At 38.2% G+C, this 24,679-nt stretch overlaps 1 long non-coding RNA gene and 1 pseudogene across 3 annotated transcripts; both read right to left on the bottom strand.

Moving 5' to 3' along the window:
- Positions 1 to 52: 52 nt before the first annotated feature.
- Positions 53 to 7,576, bottom strand: LOC148724684 (high affinity cGMP-specific 3',5'-cyclic phosphodiesterase 9A-like; annotated as a pseudogene). The gene is made up of 11 exons (XR_015990459.1): positions 7,433 to 7,576; positions 6,862 to 6,943; positions 6,537 to 6,632; positions 5,528 to 5,650; positions 4,965 to 5,057; positions 4,493 to 4,560; positions 4,007 to 4,112; positions 3,306 to 3,410; positions 2,211 to 2,267; positions 1,934 to 2,023; positions 53 to 1,838 (listed from the first exon to the last, which is right to left on the bottom strand). The product of XR_015990459.1 is annotated as a high affinity cGMP-specific 3',5'-cyclic phosphodiesterase 9A-like (transcript).
- A 1,771-nt stretch (positions 7,577 to 9,347) lies between these two features.
- LOC148724683 (uncharacterized) lies at positions 9,348 to 22,656 on the bottom strand. Of its 2 annotated transcripts, none has more exons than XR_015990463.1 (5): positions 22,355 to 22,656; positions 17,827 to 17,912; positions 15,324 to 16,314; positions 11,020 to 11,059; positions 9,348 to 9,448 (listed from the first exon to the last, which is right to left on the bottom strand). It is a non-coding gene; the product is annotated as an uncharacterized LOC148724683 (long non-coding RNA). The 2 variants fall into 2 exon arrangements; XR_015990464.1 differs by having other exon boundaries at positions 15,324 to 16,238; positions 22,355 to 22,646.
- Positions 22,657 to 24,679: the final 2,023 nt, after the last annotated feature.

Genomic DNA, 24,679 nt, shown 5'->3' with positions numbered 1-24,679 from the left:
TATAATTTAAAAAGAATAACATGGAAATTAGTTTTAAAAAATAACACAGAAATAGTACTTAACATGTTCTCTTTCTACCTTAGCCAACGATCTCTTCCATTATTGATCATTGTCTTAATCAAATAAAATCAAGTACTAAAACTGAAACAGAAACTGAATAAGCTTATTTTTAGAGTTTAATAGCACCAAAACCAGTACTTGATATAACAGGCTCTGTGATAATACAGATCGTCTGATTTGCTCTCTAAACTATTGTCAGTTGCAAAGTTGCCAAATTATTTGCGAAGTATTTTCTTGTTTAAGTGGATTGCGCATGCGCATGACTGTGCCCTCCACCCGCAGCACCCACACCACTTCCATTTCCCTACACAAATTTAGCGAAAATGTAAAATCTTGGTCAGCCTTAATATTGATGGCCGCGCAGAGAAAAATCCAACTAGTAAGTAAAACCTGGGTTTATATCAAATCCAAAGAATCCCTATACTCGTTCATCTTGACTTTTCCAACAAACTGATGCTGTTCGCGCCACCATAAACGTTTTATTCATGTTAGAGAACATTCTAATCTTCTCTAACGCTAAAACCACTTGTCTCTGGGGGTTAGACGCATCCTTAACAACCTAATATAGCTTTGAATAACTCGGGTAACGACATTTCATGATGTAACCTATTCAGGCCCATTTAAACGGTGTCAACATTTGCTTCAACACGCATTCAACACTTTGTTGAATCAAATGTTCAGTGCGTTTGAACAGGCCGTCCAACATAGTTGAAAACGTGAAAAATGTTGAAATTTGTTGAAAGCGTGTTGAACCAAGTTCAAATCGGTTCAACCTTTCAATCAACATCGAACATCGATTCAACTTTACCTTTGTAAACCGTTTGAAAGCCCTCCAAGCGACTTCATTTTTGCGTCCAACATTTGACCAACATCCGTTCAACTCTTGTTGAACGAATGTTGGTCAAATGTTGATTTCGTTTAAACGGGCCTATCAGCATACGTGTATAGAACTTTGAATACGAAAACAATTCTGTACGAATATATTGCTTTCAATGTGAGAACGAACGCTTAGGTACGAAAATACCATTGTAAATATTCCTTAATAAATATGAAGCAAATTAACACATAATCATTTCCTGAAAAAGGCGCCCGCAGACTCAGCGGTAGAGGTAAGTCACGTGACGGCCATCGGGAATTGTAACGACGTGTGTTCCTCACTTCATTAACCAATCAGAGAAGATAATTTGAAAGCGACATCGGATGATCTTGGATGGTTTGCAATATCCGGCCGACTATCGCACGCGAAGAGATTCTGTTAGGTGTAAACTTCTACCTCCAAAATAAAGCTCTACTGTATAAACAGTTTCGACAAGCCATAAAAGTTTTCAAACTTTGATAACCTACATTAAAGTCTTAATTAATATTTGCGCAGAGTATACCATTCGACAGTTTTCGGCCCCGCCCGCATTTCCATCAAAATAAAGCTTTTACATAACCCGCCCTTGACTTATTGCTAAACTACGAGGCTGATAACAACGAACACAGCCTCTTATACCCAAGATACTTTGCGGTAACTAATGTTGCTTGAGTTTTTCTTGGGATTCCACATTATTGTCTTTTTGTTTTTCTTTCAGCGGGAGTTTTTCTTCCTTTGTTTCCATCGACTCCTGTTTATCCTCCGCCGTTTCTTTGTCCACTTTTTGCTGTATCGTTTCTATTTTTTCTTGGTTTTCTTCCCTGGAGTGTTTCTTCTCCTGTTTCTTGAGTTCCTCCTCCATTGTCTTGCCCATGTGGGTGTAGTAGTTTAGAGCCTTTCGAACTGGCGCAATGAGTGGCTCCTGGAAAAGACCAAACGCATTTTTTAGATAAGAATAATGAAGTGAAACCGGTTACTAATCGCTGTGAGGGTAGAGCCCATAAATAAACCTGTTACCTCTAAAACTGGGAATAGTTGTCCAAGAGCCTCAAACAATGGTATCAGCACAAATCGAATAAATCCTATCTGAGCTGACGGTTTGGTGACCTGCAACAGTCCATGCAAAGCCGGTAACGTTAATCTACCAATTCCCTAAAGGCAACTGAAAATTAAACCGCTGTTCTTAGTGAATGGATATTGCAAGCTGGTTCCCAATCTGGCGCAAGTTACTATAGAAGAACATAAACAGAACAAATTTGTTACAAGGCATATCAACTACGACATGACAGATAACCTTGTCTCTGTCCATGAATGGTGCCACTGGCAGTCCCTCTAGCTTTTCAACATCACTCTAACGAGGAAAGAGAGAGGAAAAAGCGATTTTTCTTTAAAGATAGTTTAACCTTCTGCATCCTGATACCTTTTAAAATTCCTGCTCCTCCCACGCCAACTGGCAATATGTTTTCCCGCGCTTTCACCAGGCACTAAGTTACAAGCTTTTCCCGCGCTTTCACCAGACACAAAGTTACAAACTTTCCTGGGCTTTCCCCAGGCACCAAGTTACAAACTTTTCCCGCGCTTTCACCAGACACAAAGTTACAAAATAATTTGAATATATCAACAAAGTTGAAATGGTAAATGGGCCACCGTTACGATTATAAAAACTGACGTTTCGAGCGTTAGCCCTTCGGAACGAATAGAGGAATTGTGGGTTGTGTGTGCTTTTAAAGGCACAAAATTGAGCTACGTTATTGGTGGGAACATGGCAACGAGAAAAACACGAATAAATTAGTGGATTGAAAAGCGTTCTTTGATACCTGTGGGAATCAGACTGCCAGTCTAAATCCGACCGACCGGCTGTCTAAATCCCACAGGTATCAACGAACGCTTTTCATCCCACTAATTTATTCGTGTTTTTCTCGTTGCCATGTTCCCACCTACAACGTAGCTCCATTTTCTGCCTTTAAAAGCACACACAACCCACAATTCCTCGATTCGCTCCGACGAAGAGCTAACGCTCGAAACGTCAGCTTTTATAATCGTACCGTTGGCCCATTTATCATTTCAACTTTGTTGATCTATTCAAATTATTTCGTTACCCCCACCGACGCAGCCCCAAACAGTTTATTTAGAAACTATCAGCCTTCTTTCACAAAGTTACAAACTTTCCCGCACTTTCACCAGGCACAAAGTTAAAAACTTTTTGGGCAAAGTTACAAGTTTTTCCCACGCTTCCCTTTAATTCACTTCTGTTATACCATTACGCACGTCAGTTTTTAGCACTGGTTTCAGTTTTTCCGCTTTTTTCTTCTGATTTTTTGTCCCCAGAACGATTTCCATTAAAACAAGAACTACTGCGTTCGTTCCTTTTTTAAACTAGCAAACCAACCTGAATAAAAAACTCTTGTAATAGGCAGTCCAACCATGGCTCCGCGACCTCCATTGGTCGGGCCTCATCAGAAACATCTGATACCTTGATCATAATCTGCATCAACTGTAATAACAATGGAAAATAAACTAGTCAAGACCAATTCTTTGTTTAAGCAAAATACAGATCACTGTGGTAAAAATTCTTAAGAAGGAAAAAAAAAAATAAAGAAATTAGAGAGCTTTTCGATTAAGTGTCGTCAAATGAAATTAAAAGTAATTACAACGGCCAATCAGAAGAAAGGAAAATACCTTGAAGAGCCAATGAGTGTTTAAAGTAAAAACAACCAAAGAGCCTAAAGCACAGGAAAACGCGGGTAAACAAGCCGTGATCGGTTTTAGTTTTGCATCTGCTTGGTTAAGAGAGTGGCGCGGAGTTTTCTGGACCAATCACAGAGCGAAGTAAAACAAAAAGAAAAAAGTCTCGGATTCTTTTGACACTCGATGGCAAATTTATCTGTTGGAACCAATAAATTAATTTGCAGCAAAATAAAGAAAAAGAATGGCAACTCGAACATTCCTCTAAAATACCACCTTTCCATTTTGGCATGTAAACAATTTAATTCGTTTACACACCCACGTCCACGTAACAAGAGTATGAATATTAGTTCAAGCTGTTCTGCTGTCGATATACCGCGTTCTTGTTCAAAAATGTCCTCTCACCATGGACTTGTGAGCTTCATTTTCAAAGTTAAAACCATCAGCCAACATGTCCTTGAATTTATTCAGTATTTCGTTATGTCTTGCCATATCCGTTGATAAAATACACCTACACAAAAATTGTGAAAACAGACACACATTAGCTTAGCGATAAAAGTTTCTAGGAAAATAAAACAAAATCGTCAATAGGCCATTTTACAGTTGTGTACTTAGTTGCCAAGCCTTTGATTCAGAGTGAGGCTAAAGATGACCTTGTTGTGATAGAGGCCTGTATCTCGTTAGCATGATAACAAAGTGATTTACATTTGAAAGGCAGAAAGGTTTGTATCATAACAAGGTCATCCCTAGCCTCACTCCCATAAAGGCTTGGCAACCAAGCACACAACTGTAAAATGGACTATAGATGCATTGGTTTTCGTGAGTAGGAGGAAAATATTAAAAAAAAAAAAAAATGGAGATGTGTTTTCCATTGACTACAGTAGGGCTTACTTGATCCTTCCTTCGCGGAATTTCCTGAAAACATCTTGGCTGACATTCTTGAAGATATCACAGTGGGGCTATAAAGAAAAATAAAATGGCCACTTTTAAACTGTCCCAGACTTGTAGTACGGATTGCACCATTTCACTGAAGAACAGCAAGCACATGGCGATAGAAATTATGGGAAGTGACTTGTCTAATAAAGGAACAGAAACATTACTATTCTCTTGTACTGATACAGCTATAGTGGAAGCTTAAAAGTTATAAATAAAGTGGCAATAGCAACGGATTTTCCTTGTATCCCAACAAATTAAGAAGATGAGGGAGTTGTGGGGGGAGGGGGGGGGGAGACGCGTCAATTCAAGAGGGGCGCTTTTTTGACACTCTAGTTAAGAGGTGTGTGGGCTTATTTGGGTGATGGCGCCCTGTATCTGAATTTTACATTTTCTTAGAAACATAACTCCTGTCCACAGTCATGTCTACCTGAGATATGATGTCAAATGCTACTGCACAATGATGGTTTTCCAGTGGTGAGATATCATTGTATCATATGGCCAGCTCTGTTCTGGCATTGACCTGAACAAAATTAAGAAATTCATTACATATGCGGGTGGTTGGTGCAAAAGAGCAAACCTCTATCCATATTGAGTGGCTTCCACAATTGTCATAGGTAGCTGTTATCGAGAAAAAGTCCACACAAATCTCACTAAAACACACTTTTCCAGACAGTAGCAGTTGTCTATAAATGGCTTACCCCAGGATGGGGAATAGGGGAGGTGGAAAGGGGTGTTGACCTCAGGGGAATTTGAACATTTCCCACCATTGAGTATCTATTATATGTCACAATTCTACCCCTGGGGACAGATTAGTTTTAATCAAGTGAATTCCAAGATAACAGACTTGTTTCATTTCCAGCTTCATATGATCTTCCAAGACAGCTGCAAAGTTAAAGTCCCAAACCTGAGGCATTGCATAACATTTATGTCAAAATTCCTACCCTAAGGTAGGCATATAATGCATGAAGCCATTTTTAGCTTGTGTCCCACCTGATATGCATTGTTATAGCCTGGGTGGTCCAGGTCATGACACAAAGCAGATGTCAGCATCACAAGAACATCCACATTTTGAACCTTGCCTGGGATTTGTGTCAACCATATCAAGCCATACATCTGAAACATATTAAGCCATACAACTGAAACATATTAAGCCATACAACTGAAACATAATTATTAAGCCATACATCTGAAACATATTAAGCCATACATCTGAAACATATTAAGCCATACATCTGATTTTTGTTCGAAAATCCAGTGCCACAAGAAGATGGGGTCATTGGTTGTCAGTTAACTTTAGTGCAGATATATGGAATGGTTTAGACATCTCACTAAGAAATGCAAACTTACTGCCTGCCTTCAAACGTGGCCTGTCCAAATTTAATTTTCAATTTTAATTGACTTCTGCTAGTATTACTTTTAGTTAATACTTTGTGATTAGTATTTTTAATTAGTTCTTAGATTTAGCATTAGTTATTTGTTGCTATTTGTATTTTATCTTTGTATTAGTATTTAACTTAAGAGGACCCTCCTGTAAACCACTTTTGTGATGTTGGCATCCTCATTAAAGATTATAGTATTAGTATATATATATATATTAGTATTATAAACACAAACGACAGACAACACATGAAGTTCACTTTGCAACACAATGTTTCTCCACATCACAACTTCATTAAATGAGAAAATCATATTGAAAATAATTTAAATTTCTGCATCTTTACTTATCATCTGTGTCACACAGAAAGCATGGCGATGATCCAGGAGGATTTACATTTATGGAACATCAAACAAACTTAACATTCATATATAACTGTTCTTGACACTCTTACAACCACAAGTGCTGAGATTGATATTGAAAATAATTTAATTTCCGGGGGATTTACATTGATTTCATGGAACATCAAACAAACTTAACATTCATAACTGTTCTTGATACCCTTACAAACACAAGTATTGAGACTGATATTGAAAATAATTTAATTTCTGCATCTTTTCTTACCATCTGTGTCACACAGAAAGCATGGCGGAAGTTATGAAAAGGTGTCGCATTGTAATTCCTGAAAACCTCAAACAAGAAGTTTTGAAGGAGGGGAGTCTGCCAAAACAAAAAGCCAGCATTATTTCATAAGTTAAAAATAAATTAGTCAAGGCTCCAAAAAACACTCTCTCATTCTCTATTTGGAAACCTCATTGATGATCCAGGAGGATTTTCATTTAAGGAACATCAAACAAACCTAACATTCATAACTGTTCTTGACACTCTTGCAAACACAAGTACTGAGATTGATATTTTTACAATAAAGTTGACTAGTAAGTAAAATTACCTCGATGTTAAATATTTCCATCAAGTTTAAGTCTTTGTACATCTGTTGAAGGAGGTATAACATCTCTGCATCTTCCCATTGCCTGTAGAAAAAAAAACCTTAAATCTATAACCCATGAAAACAAGATTTTCATATGTACTTAAGCAAAAGTCATCACAATTGTAGAAAAAAGCTGTCCTATAGCCCCAACTTGTTCAAGTAGATATCTAGCATTCTTGTAATGCCTTGTCTTGTGTATTTACCATTATACAATGAATATATGAAGTTCATATATTTTGAGCTGCAGTATTAGATACATATAATGCATGATCCTCACAGTAGAGAGCAATATTTATGCAATAGCAAAAATCAGACCTGAAAAAAATCAGGCCTGTACGGGATCCCGTAGAGGCCTGATTTTTTTCAGGTCTGATTTTTGCTATTGCATAAATAGCACTCTCTACTGTCAGGATCGTGCATCATACGTATTTACCATTATGTTATATACTTTAAATAAAAACCTGTACTTACATTTAATTAGAACTAAATGTGGTTATTATATGTACAGCTGTGAGAGTTCCTTATTCCCTACCAATTATCAAAAGAAGGTTTCCTCAAGAGGAAACAGGGTGTAGAGGGTACACTAGGTAGACAGGATATACGAGGTATACAAGGGTATACGAGGAATACAAGGGTATACATGATATGCATGGGTACACAGGGTACACAGGGTACACACGGGTACACAGGGTACACAGGGTACACAGAGTACACAGGGTACACAGGGTACACAGGGGTACACAGGGGTACACAGGGTACACAGGGTACACAGGGTACATAGGGTACACAGGGTTTACAGGGTACACAGGGTACACAGGGTACACAGGGTACACACGGGTACACACGGGTACACAGGGTACACACGGGTACACAGGGTACACAGGGTACACATGGGTACACATGGGTACACATGGGTACACAGGGTACACATGGGTACACAGGGTACACAGGGTACACAGGGGTACACAGGGTACACAGGGTACGCAGGGTACACAGGGGTACACAGGGTACACAGGGTACACATGGGTACACAGGGTACACAGGGTACACAGGGTACACAGGGGTACACAGGGTACACAGGGTACACAGGGTACACACGGGTACACAGGGTACACAGGGTACACATGGGTACACAGGGTACACAGGGTACACATGGGTACACAGGGTACACAGGGTACACAGGGTACACTTGGGTACACAGGGTACACAGGGTACACAGGGAGAATGGGTAACAGGGAGTCTATATGGAGACTGGGTAACAGGGAGTCTATATGGAGACTGCCATGAATTACTTGCCATTCAAGGACTTTCAAGGACTTTTAGGCCATTTTCAGGGACCTTGGCTCTCAAATTCGAGGACCTTTTACATCAAATAAGAGCTAATAGCAATAAAAAATATTGCTATTAATTTTATTGTTAAAAGTAACAGATAAAAGTCCAACAAGCCTGACTTCAAGTCTGCACATTAGAGTGATCGCATGCTAGGTACCCAAGGTTATTTTTAATGCACCAATCAGGTACAAAATATATATAAATCACATGTCAAACATCATAATGCAATGCAGGATTTGAAAGAAAGACTTGTTTTCACGATTTGTGCTAGAAATTTACACTTTCAATGCCGTAAAGAAAAGAAAACTTCGACTTTGATTCATCTGCACTTATTTTCAAGGAATTTTCAGAAATTTTCAAGGACTGAGTCTAAATTCAAGGGTTTTCAAGTCCTTGAAAATAAAAAATTAAATTCAAGGACTTTCAAGGATTTTCAAGGAGCACAAGAACCCTGCAATATATAAGTAAGAACCAATCAAAATAATGCAGAATTAATTCAGGTTATCATGCAACACTGGATTTCCACTTACGACATTTATTTAAATTTCTCAAGCACAGAATTCAGTTCAGTGGAAGTCCTTCTTCGTAAACTGTGTTTCTCAGATGATGGTCTCTTGGAAGTGCCACTGAGAATGAGAAAAATCAATTATTGTATAATCAGCTCATTCTCTCTTCTCGCCAGAAATTGAAGCATTTAGTAAAGGCAGAGTTTATTCTTGTTTTTACCTTGACATTTCTTTAAACAGGCCTAACCAGCTAAGGTGTTCAACACTCTACATGGTGAGAAAAAAAAATATCTTTTTTTTTAAATTAGACTAAATTTGGAAGTAAAGATAACTTTATAACCATTAATTAAATTCCCAGATAATATCCATACATTATCCAGCAAACAGGTAGTGAGAATACTCAAACTCATCAGGAAGAAGTCACTAAGTACTTTGATCTCACACCAAATTCTTGTCACTAATTTACAAGGAAATGTGTAGTATCTAGAGGGGAGAATCCACAATCAGCTCTTGGGGGTTAAAGAGCTAAAAAGAGGTAAATAAATCCTTGTGTTATTTTCTGTTGTTGGCGACATTCACTCATTCATCCAAAAAATTTAATACAAACCTCAAGCTTTTCTCTAAAAGAATCAACTTTCAGTTTTATATCTTGAACAACTGAAGATGTTTCTCCATTTTCTAAGATGAAACCTTTTTCCAATGCCTGAAGTCTGATGCAATGAAATGGAAAAAAGCAAATGAAATAAGTAACACAATATAAAATGCACCATCTATTGTCAGGGAGATTGGAAGCAGTACCATTTGAGATTTCCATGTACATTTAGATAGTTAACAACATACACATAAATAAAAAAATTAAAAAATAAATATGGAACACAAATTTTCTTGAAAGCACAATGTCTAGACATGACTTTGACGAGATTTCCCATAATTTGATACTTTTTTCCAATTTGTTTTCATTAGGCAGAAGCATTTTTAAAAAAGTTATTGGAAATCACTCTCCTTACACAGCTTTATACATATAACCCTTTAAACATGTTGAGTGACCAAGACAGAATTTCTCCTTACAATATCAACACAATATCAAACAGACAAGTGATGACAATAAAGAAAATATAAATTAGGGGAGTATGAGTTGATCCACTAATTAATTCTCCAAACTAACATCATAAGAATTCTATGGCAGACAGTGAGGAGAATTATATGAGAACGATCCTTCGCAGTAAAGCACTATTTGAGCAATAGTGAAAATCAGACCTGAAAAAAATTTCAGGCCTGTACGGGATTCGAACCACTGACCTCTGCGATACTAGTGCAGCGCTCTACCAATTGAGCTAACAAGCCAACTGGGAGTAGGCCATCAAATTAATTCGATATAAACCCGTGGATGATAAATCAAACAACAACAAACATATGAAACATATGTGTGAACTGCGGTTATGAGACGTATATGAGAACGATCCTTCGCAGTAAAGCACTATTTGAGCAATAGTGAAAATCAGACCTGAAAAAAATTTCAGGCCTGTACGGGATTCAAACCACTGACCTCTGCGATACTAGTGCAGCGCTCTACCAATTGAGCTAACAAGCCAACTGGGAGCAGGCCATCAAATTAATTCGATATAAACCCATGGATGATAAATCAAACAACAACAAACATATGAAACATATGTGTGAACTGCGGTTATGAGACGTATATGAGAACGATCCTTCGCAGTAAAGCACTATTTGAGCAATAGTGAAAATCAGACCTGAAAAAAATTTCAGGCCTGTACGGGATTCAAACCACTGACCTCTGCGATACTAGTGCAGCGCTCTACCAATTGAGCTAACAAGCCAACTGGGAGCAGGCCATCAAATTAATTCGATATAAACCCGTGGATGATAAATCAAACAACAACAAACATATGAAACATATGTGTGAACTGCGGTTATGAGACGTATATGAGAACGATCCTTCGCAGTAAAGCACTATTTGAGCAATAGTGAAAATCAGACCTGAAAAAAATTTCAGGCCTGTACGGGATTCGAACCACTGACCTCTGCGATACTAGTGTCGCAGAGGTCAGTGGTTCGAATCCCGTACAGGCCTGAAATTTTTTTCAGGTCTGATTTTCACTATTGCTCAAATAGTGCTTTACTGCGAAGGATCGTTCTCATATACGTCTCATAACCGCAGTTCACACATATGTTTCATATGTTTGTTAGTGAGGAGAATTATTAAAATAAAATAAAATGAGATCTTGGGAGTTGAGAAGATAATTAGGTTAAATTAAGTTACCTTGCTTCTACGACTTCTAGTGAACATCCTGACTCTGAATCTGGGAGAAACACAAATCATGCATTGAAGTGCTTAACGAGTACAAAATTTACAAGTACTGTTCAAATTGTGATTGAAAAGATTTCACATAGGGTCCAATCCAGTTTACATACACAAAGGAGAAGCAACAATATAAAACAGAGCTGTGCCCCAGCAGAGCCTAGTCACCACAAGTGCAGGGCTCAACACTAATGGTAGCCCACTAGCCACAGACAAGTAGAAATTCAGTTTTGGCTACTGCTTTTCAACTTCCACTAGCCAGTTTGGCTAGTAAACAGACTGAAATCGTCATACCATCTAAAAACATCTAAGATGTCACTAGCCACTTGGCTAGTAAGTTGAAAAGTTAGTGTTGAGCCCAATGCCTTTGTTAAGAATAAACCCTTTTGAAAAGGGTTTATTCTTAACAAACCACCTAAGTTACAAAAAATAAAAGTGCTAAAGCACGTGGGCTTGGCCCCAACTAATAATTATTAATAAACAGTCCACAGTTCCACAGTTCAAGAGTTCTTAAATATATACGAGTATTAAATATTACTAATATTAATGTAAGGTTATAAATAATTCCAAAATAGTTAGGTCTGATATTAATATAAGCTTAATCTATAATATTGGTATGGCTAGGGCTAACATAGACTAATATTAATGTAACGCTAGGATTGTTTAATGCTAATTCTAAGTTGTAAATAATTCCAAGTCAATTTAATCTAATGTCAACTAAAGCTTATGGTAATCTATTTACAAAAGTATTCTATAGGAGTCCCCATCAATTGTACAGATTGATGGGGACTCCCAAGCATGTCTAAAGTTAGATAACGAGAGTCGGAAGTAGTCGCAAGCAATTCTGTTTTTGGTCTCGCTGAGGGCATAGCAAATTATACCCTCAGGGGGGTCATTCCCATTGTGGAAGGTAGATTTATTTCGAAATTTCCAGATGCTGTACAGAATTGTCTTAATTAGAAAGCGAGCAATACGATTCTGTTTGGGGCTAGCGGGGCTCCAATGAAAAAAGAAAACATAGGTACAGGATGGGAGAGAGCTAGTTCCAAGGATAGAGGAGATAGCAGGGGAAAAGTGGGACCACACAGATTTCACACAGGGGCAATTGAGAAAACAGTGATCTATAGTTTCTTTATGGGATCAGAAGGCGCACTTATCTGAGTCCATATATCCCCAATTCTTAAGAGAATCGTGGACCTTAATAGCGCGAAGTACAATTTTCCAGAGTATGTTGTTCTTATAATTTTCAGAAAAGTCATCTCGCACTAAATTCCAAAATTTGTCAAGACCAAAGTCAATCAGAAGGAAGGGAGTCCAAAACCGATGAAGAATTGGAGATGTGGAGGTTTCCTTCAAGAGAGTTCGATAACATTTCTTGGAAGAAAATTCAAAATCGCAACACTCCGTGCGGGAGAGAATCCCACGTAGAGTGGTGAGAGCCGAGAGAACATTCTCATAATAGGGTGTCAAGATCCGTGTACTCAGGGTGGAGTTATCTCGAAGAGAGCTCCACTCCGAGCGACAGGAGACAAGCCTAGAGCCTAGAAAATATCTGGCCAAATAAAAGGATTTTGATTCTCGATCATCTAGATTGGAAATTACTGAGGCTAATTGAAGAGAGTTACCTTTGGTTAGGAAATTTAAAATGCCGAGACTGCCACTGCTAAGAGATTGGTGGCAGGACGCTCGGCTAACCGTTTCAATTCGACAGCCCCAGACAAATAGCCAGATTGAAGCGTTAACCTTAGAAATGACCCATTTCGGGACACGCAAAACTATAGAGAGATACAGGAGCTTGCTAATTTCGAGGGTGTTAACGATGAGCGATCGGCCGACAAGAGAAAGAGAGCGGGATTTCCATAAATTTAGATGTTTTTCTAATTTCTCTAGTTTTGGCTGCCAGTTGTCTAATCTAGTATCACGGCCAAAAACAACACCTAGAATGTTAACTTTTGTCATCCATTTGAGGCCAAGTGGTTGGTTGTCGCGCGTACGCTATGCCCCTAACCACATGGCCTCTGTTTTCGTGACATTAAGGCGTGCCCCAGAGCCACGCTCGTAAATATTAATCATGTTGAATAGAACTTGCCGAGAGCGATAAGATTTCACTACACAGGTCGTATCGTCAGCATAATTTCCAACTTTATAGCAGAGACCACGTGCGCCCGGAAGGAGAAAGCCTTCGATCTCAGGATAATTTCGGATTTTGCATGCGAGAGTTTCAACGCACAAAACATAGAGCAGGGGAGACAGAGAATCCCCCTGTCTCACCCCACGAGACTAAGGAATCGCATCGGTTAGCCATTCATTAACAATAACACGCATATTGACACCATTATGTAAAGTGTTGATCCAAAAACAAAAAGACGGGCCAAAACCAAAACGGGGTAGGATAATTAGAAAAGATAATAAGAAAGGTGCAATTAACGCGATCGAAGGCTTTCTCTTGATCTAAACTGAGCAAAATGCCGGTTTCATTCATGCGGTTGATGTAATCTAAGATATCTCTGAGTAAATGTAAGTTTGAAGTAATTTTGCATCTGGGCACAGAGCAGGTTTGATCAGGGTCAACAATATAATTCCAGAACTTTAGAGAGTCGAAGAGAGAGAACTTTTTAGCATAACTTATAATCAACGTTTAAGAGGGAAATCGGATGCCAATTTTTCAGATTCTTACGATCTCCTTTGTTAAAAATAACGCGTGTGTTGCTCATCTTCATGGAATCACTCATCTCTCCGGTTTGGTAGCATGCATTTACGACTCGACATAAATGTGGAGCTAAACGATCCCAAAATCTAGCGTAGAATTCAACTGAAAGGCCATCAGGGCCAGGTGATTTATTCCTATTCATATTTTTCATAGCGAGAGTAAGTTCGTCAAGCATGATCTCGCCTTCACAAGATGACGCCTGATCAAAAGTTAATTTCCGTGATAGAGAAGATAAAAGATCGTCTTGAAGAGCAGCATCTATCAGTTCTTCGGAAAAGAACTGAGTGTAGAAATCGATATGAGCTTTTTCAATCTCCTCTTGGGAGGAGACTTCGATACCGGTAGAGTCATAAACCGAAGAGATGTGGGATCGTTGAGCTTTAATTCTTTGTAAATTAAAAAAATACCGACTGGGGCCTTCGCCTTCCTCTAGCCGTTCTGCTCTACTACGAATAATGATTCCTTCGACTTGTTTAGTTCGAAGGGCTTTCAAACGACATTCGGTGTCAGAAATTAAAGGGATAACGGAATTGTCTCAGTTAACTAAACGTTGACGAAGACAGATCAATTTGTTCGTCAAAATCACCTGGTCTCTTTGCAATTGTCTTCGCTTTTTGTGAGAAAAGGAGATCATTTCTTCTTTAATAGACTGTTTTAAAAACTCCCACCAATCTTGGAGACACGCAAAACAAGATAAAAAACGTACATGATCATCAATTAGTTTCTCTATAGTAGCGCAAAAATCCTTATCGTTCAAAAGAGAGTTGTTAAAACACCAAACTCCTGGACCGCGTTTTACAGCGGTAGGAATATCAATGGTAAGAAAAACAAAATCGTGGCCTGACATCAAACAAGGGCGAGTGTCACACTTAACATTGGGTGACAATAAATCTTTCGAAATCAAAAACTTGTCAAGTCTACTCCCAATTGACTGTGTGGAATTAAACCACGCAAATTCTCTCAATCTTGGATGCAAATTTCGCCAAACGTCTGAAAGCGCGAAATCCCTTTTTAAAGATTCATATACTTTGCGTATAGAGAAAATCCCACCAAATTTATTGAGAGCGCTGTCGTAACAATTAAAATCTCCTCTGATGATAATCGCAGAGGAGGGAATAAACAATTCGTGAGTCAAAACAAAAAAACTTTTCCGTTTGATAGGATTGGTAGGAGCGTAGATATTGACTAGATTAATATCAACGTCGTTGCACCTGATCAAAACACTGACAATACGACCTCGTGAGTCCTTCTTCCAAGATACGATTTTGTCTGAGATACGATTTCGTCATTTAGAAGAAATCAAGGTGACGACACCACCCTGTTTCCCTGAGGCAGGGGACCAAAAACTACAGCCCAACCATCTATGGGATAGAGATTTCATAGTAGATTCAGAATGAATTAACGTTTCTTGTACAAAACAGACATCGCAGTTGGACTTCTCGATCAAATCAAACAAGAAATTGTAGGTAAGGGGGTTTGCTAGTCCCCTTGCATTGAAAGTTACAGTTTTCAAGGATTCTTGGAAAAAAGACTCACTTAAGAATTATAAACTTACTTGAGTTTCCTTGACCTGTTTCTCCCCTTTTTCCTCTCTGAGGTTGGGGTCGAGAGTTCAGATGATGATGATTTTCTTTTCAGTTCGTGAGTAGTTTCTATCTCTTCTGGGTTGTTAGGAGTGACCAATATGTGATGCGGTAGGTACGGGGATAGAAGAACAGGGTTTTCCGGTGACAAGTGTTGGCACAGTAGATTTTCGGGAGCACGCAAGAGAAAAATCGTCGGGCAGTTTGGCAGGTGTTTGGCGGGAAGGTGGTTTCATAGCAGATTTGATTGTGGCGAAGAGTCCTTGAGAACTGATGAGAGGTGAGTCCGTAGGGGTAGATTCAGAAGATTGGCCAGGTTGTTCAGACGGAAGATCGGATTGTTCAGAGGGAAGATCAGGCTGGTTAAGTTCATTGGGCTATTCAGGAGGCGGTTAAGTGGTTGGATCAGAAGCAGGAAGTTCAGAAGAAGGATCAGTGAGTTGTTCAGCAGGCAAAGTAGACTGTACAGGCGGTGGCAGAAAGGAGGCCAGCGGGAGGTTTTCGTCAATGGACGAGGAATCCGAGTCAGCGGGTTGGACGGGTTTCTCGGACTGATTAGGTGGAGGAAGGGCAGAGGGGAGCAGCAGATTTTCCATCGAAGTGGAGCTGAGGTTGTCATCATCAATATTTACATCTTCTTTTTCATCTGTTGGCATGCCATGTACTGTCGGGAAGACTCACGAGTATTCGCCATTAACGCCTATGTGACCCTCTTGTTTGCAAATACAGCAAAGTGTTGGACGTTGACACTCACAGGCTTCGTGACCAGTGTACGTTGACATCATCCAAAATCTTCTTAACGAGCAAATATAAAGGCCCAAAAGGGCATACTGACCTCAAAATCCTTGCTTGTATTCATGAGTATTTAGCTTTCAAAATGGCCAAACCTAACGGAACACGTATCTTAGCCGAGAAGCTTATAACTGTTTCGGCCTTCTGGGCCTCATCAGTGCAGTGCTGTTGCTAGGGTGGGAGAGAACGGATATGGTTACCCCGAACGATCCCACATTTGTGGTATCGTCTAAGCCCTGCCAGAGTGCTCAAACTGGGAAAGCCTAGTGAGCTATGCTCAATGTTACCGGCAGTGACTCACCCCACGGAGCTCAATTTGGACATGAAAGCAGAGCTTTGTATGCCAAAGAGCTATATCTAACTGCATATATTTCACAATTATTCCACGAGCGCGCATTGGATATGAGATGATAGATAGCCAACTCGGCGCTACGCGCCGAGTTGGCTATTAATCATCTCATATCCAACAAACGCGAGTGGAATAATTGTTTTATTAAAAAAACGCCCCCAAACTATTAGACAAATCTTCTCGACTTTATTTTGTGAGAAGAAACCGGTTTTAACAATGTACAGAAATTAGATTATGGTATATTGGCTCATATACCATAATGGCTAAGCCAATAAAAAGTCTTGAATTGCATTATCCAATGATTCAGTTTTTAATAAATATATTTATTAAAAACTAGATCATTGGATAATGCAATTCAAGACTTTTTATTGGCTTCGCCATTATGGTATATCAGCCAATATACCATAATCTACAAATATGGTAAGCGTACGTGTCAGCTTAAAATTAAAAGTGAGCTAAAAATTTAAGAAAATTTAATAATTTAATTTAACGTTTTTAATAAAACAATTATTCCACTCACGCTTGTTGAATATGAGATGGTTATAGCCAACTCGGCGCTACGCGCCTCGTTGGCTATCTATCATCTCATATCCAACGCGCGCTCGTGGAATAATTGTTAAATATATATATATATATATATATATATATATAATATGTGGTAGACGGAAAGAAACAACTACATATGCATCCCTACAGACCTGTTTCGTGGTTGCCCACTCATCAGGGGATTTAAAAAAAAAGGCATCCCAACAGACCTGTTTCGTGCTTGCCCACTCATCAGGAGATAGAAAAAAATCCCCTGATGAGTGGGCAACCACGAAATAGGTCTGTAGGGATGCATAATGTAGTTGTTTTTTTCCGGCTACCACATATTAATACTATACAAACGAACAACAGTATCTAAAGTAGGGATACTACTCTGGTTCTAGTCAACTCTTTGAATGGTATTGGTGTTCTTAATTGCACTTAGACATTTTTTTTTTGTTTGTTTTTGTTTTGTTTTTTTGTTACCTCTTTCCATACTAATGGCTAATTACTTAATACATATAAAAAAATTTTCAATCCATTCTGTCCTATAGCATTTTAGTCTATTCAATCCTATGGTCATTAACCTCTTTCTCCCATCCCCCCCCCCCCCCCATAATCCTCTTGTTTTATTCACCATCACATATGTCTATCTCTCCATTAATAGTTTATTTTTCTGCTCTTCCCACTTAATATATACATTCTAAATATTTTTACCACAAACCCTAATAACGTTTTACAGTAATCATGACAAAGAAATCAAGTACCAGAAAGATCAAAAAGAGGAAAATAGATGAAGGTGCACATACCAATCTCTCTAATGATGCGTCAAAGGAAACTGCTCAAAGGAATTTAACCTCAGGAACTCCATTGACCCATCATCCCTCGTATACATCTAAAACAGAGACAACCAACAGAAAGAAGAAGAAAATTAACAAGAAGAGACATCCTAAAATACAAAAACACAAGAAAGATAATCAAAAACCTAAACCTGACCCATCTTTTACGACTAGTACGCGTAAATGGAAATGGGAAACTATCATATCTACCACCTTCTCAAAAAAACAAAAAAAGTCTCTTTTCAAAGTCCACCACCTATCAACTATAATAGAAAGAAACAAAGCCACCATCTACAATCTTCAATCCAGTCTTACTACTACAGGTTTTAAAACCCACAATGGAAACCTTACTTACTCTACTAAAAGCAGCACTCAACTAAACACTACCACTATCATGCAGAGCATCCAATACCTTGAATGCGAAAATACAGCACTCTTCAATAGAATCAAACAACTTAAAGATGAAGAAAAATCAAAACAACAAAAATGAATCCAACACCTGAAGAGAATCAAACAAAACCATGGCTACATCCTTCGCAGACGCATCCACTCCATCATCACAAATCTACACAAATTCATCAATCACCTCCAAACTAGAGTCCGTCTTTGGCCACAAGACACAGCTCTCTTACTAGAAAATGAATGCATAACCTCACGCAAATCACAACTAACAGCAGAAAAAGAAAAACTTTCTTCAATGGACAAAATTCACAATTTCACAAACATCAACCTTTCCCCTGACCTCACAGAACTTTTGAACAAAGGAAACAATTTTATACCAACCACAGATTCTACCACCATACCTAACATAGAGAAAATAATCTCTACAGAAGTCAACTCCGCTCTTAACAACCTAATCTACAAACAACAACAAACATATGAAACATATGTATGAACTGCGGTTATGAAACGTATATGTGCACGATCCTTCGCAGTAAAGCACTATTTGACCAATAGTGAAAATCAGACCTGAAAAAAATTTCAGGCCTGTACGGGCCTCGAACCACTGACCTCTGCGATACTAGTGCAGCGCTCTACCAATTGAGCTAACAAGCCAACTGGGAGCAGGCCATCAAATTAATTCGACATGAACCCGTATATGATAAATCAAACAACAACAAACATATGAAACATATGTATGAACTGCGGTTATGAAACATATATGTGCGCGATCCTTCGCAGTAAAGCACTATTTGAGCAATAGTGAAAATCAGACCTGAAAAAAATTTCAGGCCTGTACGGGACTCGAACCACTGACCTCTGCGATACTAGTGCAGCGCTCTACCAATTGAGCTAACAAGCCAACTGGGAGCAGCTAGGCCATCAAATTAATTCGACATGAACCCGTAGATGATAAATGAAACAACAACAAACATATGAAACATATGTATGAACTGCGGTTATGAAACGTATATGTGCACGATCCTTCGCAGTAAAGCACTATTTGAGCAATAGTGAAAATCAGACCTGAAAAAAATTTCAGGCCTGTACGGGACTCGAACCACTGACCTCTGCGATACTAGTACAGCGCTCTACCAATTGAGCTAACAAGCCAACTGGGAGCAGGCCATCAAATTAATTCGACATGAACCCGTAGATGATAAATCAAACAACAACAAACATATGAAACATATGTATGAACAGGCCTGAATTTTTTTTCAGGTCTGATTTTCACTATTGCTCAAATAGTGCTTTACTGCGAAGGATCGTGCACATATACGTTTCATAACCGCAGTTCATACATATGTTTCATATGTTTGTTGTTGTTTCATTTATCATCTACGGGTTCATGTCGAATTAATTTGATGGCCTGCTCCGAGTTGGCTTGTTAGCTCAATTGGTAGAGCGCTGCACTAGTATCGCAGAGGTCAGTGGTTCGAGTCCCGTACAGGCCTGAAATTTTTTTCAGGTCTGATTTTCACTATTGGTCAAATAGTGCTTTACTGCGAAGGATCGTGCACATATACCTAATCTACAAAGGAACCAATCCACTTAAAGCTACAAATCACTCAACCAGAAAGAAAACTACAAGCCTCTACCACAGATATCACCCTTACGCAAACAAAAACCCAGTCAAGCTTCTCCAAGAAGAACAAACTAGACCATATTTTAATGTGCACATCATCGATTATGTCCACAACACCATTTCTTACTCCAAGCAATACCTACAGTCGACCACACACTTACACAACCTTTTTAATCCACAACACCTCAACATCGCACAGTCACACGCATCCCACATCCACAACTTTAACAAACACAATGACATAATTCTTACCAAGACAGACAAAAATATGGATGGGCCCTTGTGCCCATCACATGGTTTAGAGACGAATACACCAGACAAGTTACAGACTCCACCACATACAAACGTATTGACAATTTTGACCTTATAACAAACTCCAACAAATTACTTAGCAAACTACAAATACATTTTAACAAACTACTTTCAACCTCAACCGACAAGAAACTACTTAACACTATTACACAAGACAAACTTCAACTACCTTACATGAAACTCCTACCTAAAGTACATAAACTGACTGATACTGCCTCACCCTCAAACCTTCACAATCTAACAGGATGACCCATTAAAACTGCACACAGCTGGACGACTTCTAACCCCTCATGTTTACTTGGTACAGAACTTGACAAAATTATTTTACAACTGAAAGACATTTTTGAAGAACGAAACATTCCTTTTCCTTTAATTTACCACTCAACAGACCTTTTGGACTCATTTCACAACTTTTATGTTGACGATATTGACAATTTTACTTTAACGACTTTTGACTTCATATTGCTCTACACCAACATCTCACATTCAGACACCATCCATGCCATCACCACCAGTTGCAAACTATTAAACCTACCAACCTTTTACAGAGACTTTTTACTGAATTTAAACAATTTTATTAACAACCGTAACTTTTTCTTTTCAGGACAGGACGTTTACCAACAAATCAAAGGGGTTGCTATGGGCAGCTACCACAGCCGGCAAATCACTGACCTGGTCTTGCTGCTCAGGGAATTAACTTTCTTTTCGGAACGCGACACCACTGGACTTTTCCTTTTTTGTAGATACATCAACAACGGATTTTTGTTGACAGACAAAAACAACATTACAGATATTATTAACCATTTATCCACTACATATCCTTCACAAATCCCAATCACTTTCACCACCAATTGTCATTCCATTCACTACCGAGACCTCACAATTTCCCTCAATTACCACACCATACTATATCACAAAATTCATCACCAAATTTACCAAAAACCCCATAACAAATATATGTACCCCCATTTCTCGTCAAATCACCCACAACACATTTTCACAGGCATCATCAAGACTGAAACTGTACAATACAGCAGACTACCAAAAACCAAAGACAATTACGACTTTATACACAAACTCTTTTCTCTACGACTGACCGCTCTTGCCTACCCCAACATACTAATCACTAAATACTCTTATCCCTGGCTACCTTTAGTTACCCTTGTGACAAAAGATGACGACTCACCAAAACAAACCAATCCACTAAGAAATCTACAATCTACTACCGCAGCAAATACAACAAACATGCACAAACAGACAAAATAGTACGCCACATCCTACACAAATACCACAACATGCATATCCCCAAACACACCAAAGCATACAGCAACACCACCAAACTGCATACCATGTAACTCACCAATAAGCTATTACACTCTAAAATTACCAAATAATAATAATAGATTTTAATGCCATTAAAAAATATACATATATATATATTTTTTATTTATTGATTTATTGATTTTTTTTTTTCTGTATTTCATTTTTTACAGTTTATGGATTCCAACATGATCATTACATTCTTATACAATTAGGTGCCTTGAGCTATTTTCAAACGAAATCGCAACAAAATTCTCATATATATAGAGAAGACATCCCTGATGTTCTTTTCTTAACACTTTAGTTCCATTTCGAGACTGTAGTTGACCATTAAAGCCACTACGTATATAATTCTTAGGTAATTTATTAAAGAATCTACTTTACTCTTGCCTCATTATAATCTTTCGACATTTTTCATTGATAATCTCAAAGAATTTTGTAATTTATCTTAGCTCATTATTGCATTTTAACTCATAATTGTATTTTAGCCTTGCTCATCATACTTATTTTCATGTATAATAATTCTTGTCAAAACTCGAATTTGTTATAATCGTACTATATTTCTATACTTATAGCCTTCCCTTTTTACGGGGCTTTCTCCGCACTGTCTCCATCAAAAACTGTCTTTTTGTTATTAACATCTGTTTTATATTGTAAAAGTATGCAGAACAATTTAATCCACTTAACTGTTGGTATGCTCTATGCTTTATTTATTGTTTCACATCTACTCCAGCTATTGTCTACATTAATAGATTGGATACATCTACTCTAGCTATTCTATACTTTAATAAATCAATACAATAATTGTTCTCTTTCCGATCTTTAATTTATTTAACTCACCGTTCGACAACCATTCACAGCGAAGGTGGATCGATGCATCCCAACAGTTAATCACTTTCCACAGCCAGATTAGAACGAAAGATCTCAACAATGGGTCCTCACCCTCTTCCAACAACGTCCGATAACCTTACATCGACGTCTCTATTGAATTCCTTCTGCTGACACGCGTAGTTATCTCCTTTATCTCTAGGAATAATTAATCTTCTGGACATCTCGCGGGCCAAAATCCCTTTTACGACGAAGATCGATTAAACACTCTTCATCAATTTCCCAAGAGCAATCGCGCGTTACCTGTACGTCATAAGACTCACGCAATACGATCACGCCATTGTGACGTGACCGTCCCAGATTAAGATCTTTCAACTCCGCTATTTCACGACACGGAGCCGGTAGCGAAAATCTTTTTTCGTTAGAAATATATGTAATTTTTTTTCTTTGGATATTAAGGACAAGGCAGCTCCCTCTCATATTTCTTAAGGTATCTATCTTTGTTTTCTTCATATAAATAATGGCACACACCTCCCCTTTTGGTTCTGGCTCCCGTTTCGTGACACTTCTGTACGCACACTTTAAATTATTATTATTTATGTTTTTGTTTTTTGTGTTTATTCATTTAATTATCTTTCTTTTAATTGAAATAAGTATTCTCTTCTGTATTAGCACCGCATTCTTTGTTTCTCTACATGAGCATTGCATTCTCCTCTATACTATCTCGGAAAAAAAATTGTTTTTTAATTTGTCTACATAAGTTTTCTCTTCTATTATATTTGAAATTTTCTTTATTTATTTATACATATTTACTTCCCTCTATATTACAATTTTTTTTCCTTTTTTTATTTATTTTTTTCCTTCGGAATAGGTTCCACTGACTTTCTAATTTAGCACTATAATTGTGTAGTTTTTCTCGCTTTCTTTAACAAGGACTCGGCACGAGGATGTCGGGCATTGACCTGGTACCAGGTTAGAAACATCCTCGCTCGGTTGTGCTTTGCCCCTGACGACTCACAACCATAAGGAGCCTTGGTGCCGATGCATCCTTCTCTCCTCACCCGGCCGGTTGATTTCCATTTCTCTCCATCTTTGAACACCTTTCACAGACACTTCACATCTTCTTTCACCACTCCTCGATCCAACTCCTTATACTATAAAATGTAAAAGTCTTCTGTTAATATATGTATTTTATTAGCTCTTTATAGATCCTTCTTATTACACAAAGTTCCATATTATTTACCTTTATTGCTTTTACTCAACCCTAAAAACAAATATAAACCTGGACCCTTAGCCCACACCACCCCAAAACATTTTAACACAACCCCTCACCATAAACTCGCAGGAAAAGTGTTAACCAGCTCACGTTCTCTTTATATCTCATCTATAATTTAAAATACCTAACACAGTTCTTTATCACATCCCCTACAACCACTTATAAATATGGCAATAGAAATCATCACGGCTCCTCTTCTACCTATATCCTTCCCATTCCTGCTGTCACCTGTCCATAAAAATAAGTGTAAAAGGAGAATACTTTACTTTTATCGATAATCCTTTTTTCGTATCCTATCAATAACCCCCTTTTCCTTCCTACAGTCAAAAACAGAGACCCCATTCCACAAACTCTAAGCAAACCCTTACCTATTACAAACCTTTACCCCACCCAAACCCTAACCCTAACCCAACCCTAATCTAGCGCTAACCCTAACCCTAAACCTAATCTGACACTAACCCTAACGAACACTAACCCTAACCCTAATATAACTCTAACCCTAACTATAACCAAAACTCTAATATAACATCAGCGGTTTAACCCTAAACCCTAAATGCTTCACCCCCTCTTTCTAATAGTTACTGTTATATAACTTTTTAACTTCATTTTATTTTATTTTATTTTGATTTCATTTTTTATTTTAATAATATATAACATATATTTTTTACAATTTTGAATTGAGTTTAGGAACGTGCTGTTGTTACAGAAGTCGCTCCCTCAATGTTAACACCTAACTTTTATGTTCATTTTACTCACTCATTCCCACCTTTGCATACGCTTTGTTCCTTTTTTACCCACTGATCACGAGATTGCCCATCGGTGGAGAGGGAACCCATTTTCATGGGATCCCATACATCAACACCAAGGAAAGCCACAAAGGTTGCTAGTGAAACTACTGATTAATATATTTAATACTATACAAACAAACAGGTCTGTAGGGATGCATATGTAGTTGTTTTTTTCCGACTACCACATGTTATAACTGCTCTACTATTTGTAACGAGAACTGTTTCACGGACACCAAGTTTAATCCCTATATATATATATATATATATATATAA

The sequence above is a fragment of the Stylophora pistillata genome, chromosome 8 (assembly GCF_964205215.1).
Source record: "Stylophora pistillata chromosome 8, jaStyPist1.2, whole genome shotgun sequence".
NCBI lineage: Eukaryota > Metazoa > Cnidaria > Anthozoa > Scleractinia > Pocilloporidae > Stylophora > Stylophora pistillata.
Note: the sequence above shows the minus strand (reverse complement) of the source record. Positions and strands in the feature narration are given on the sequence as shown.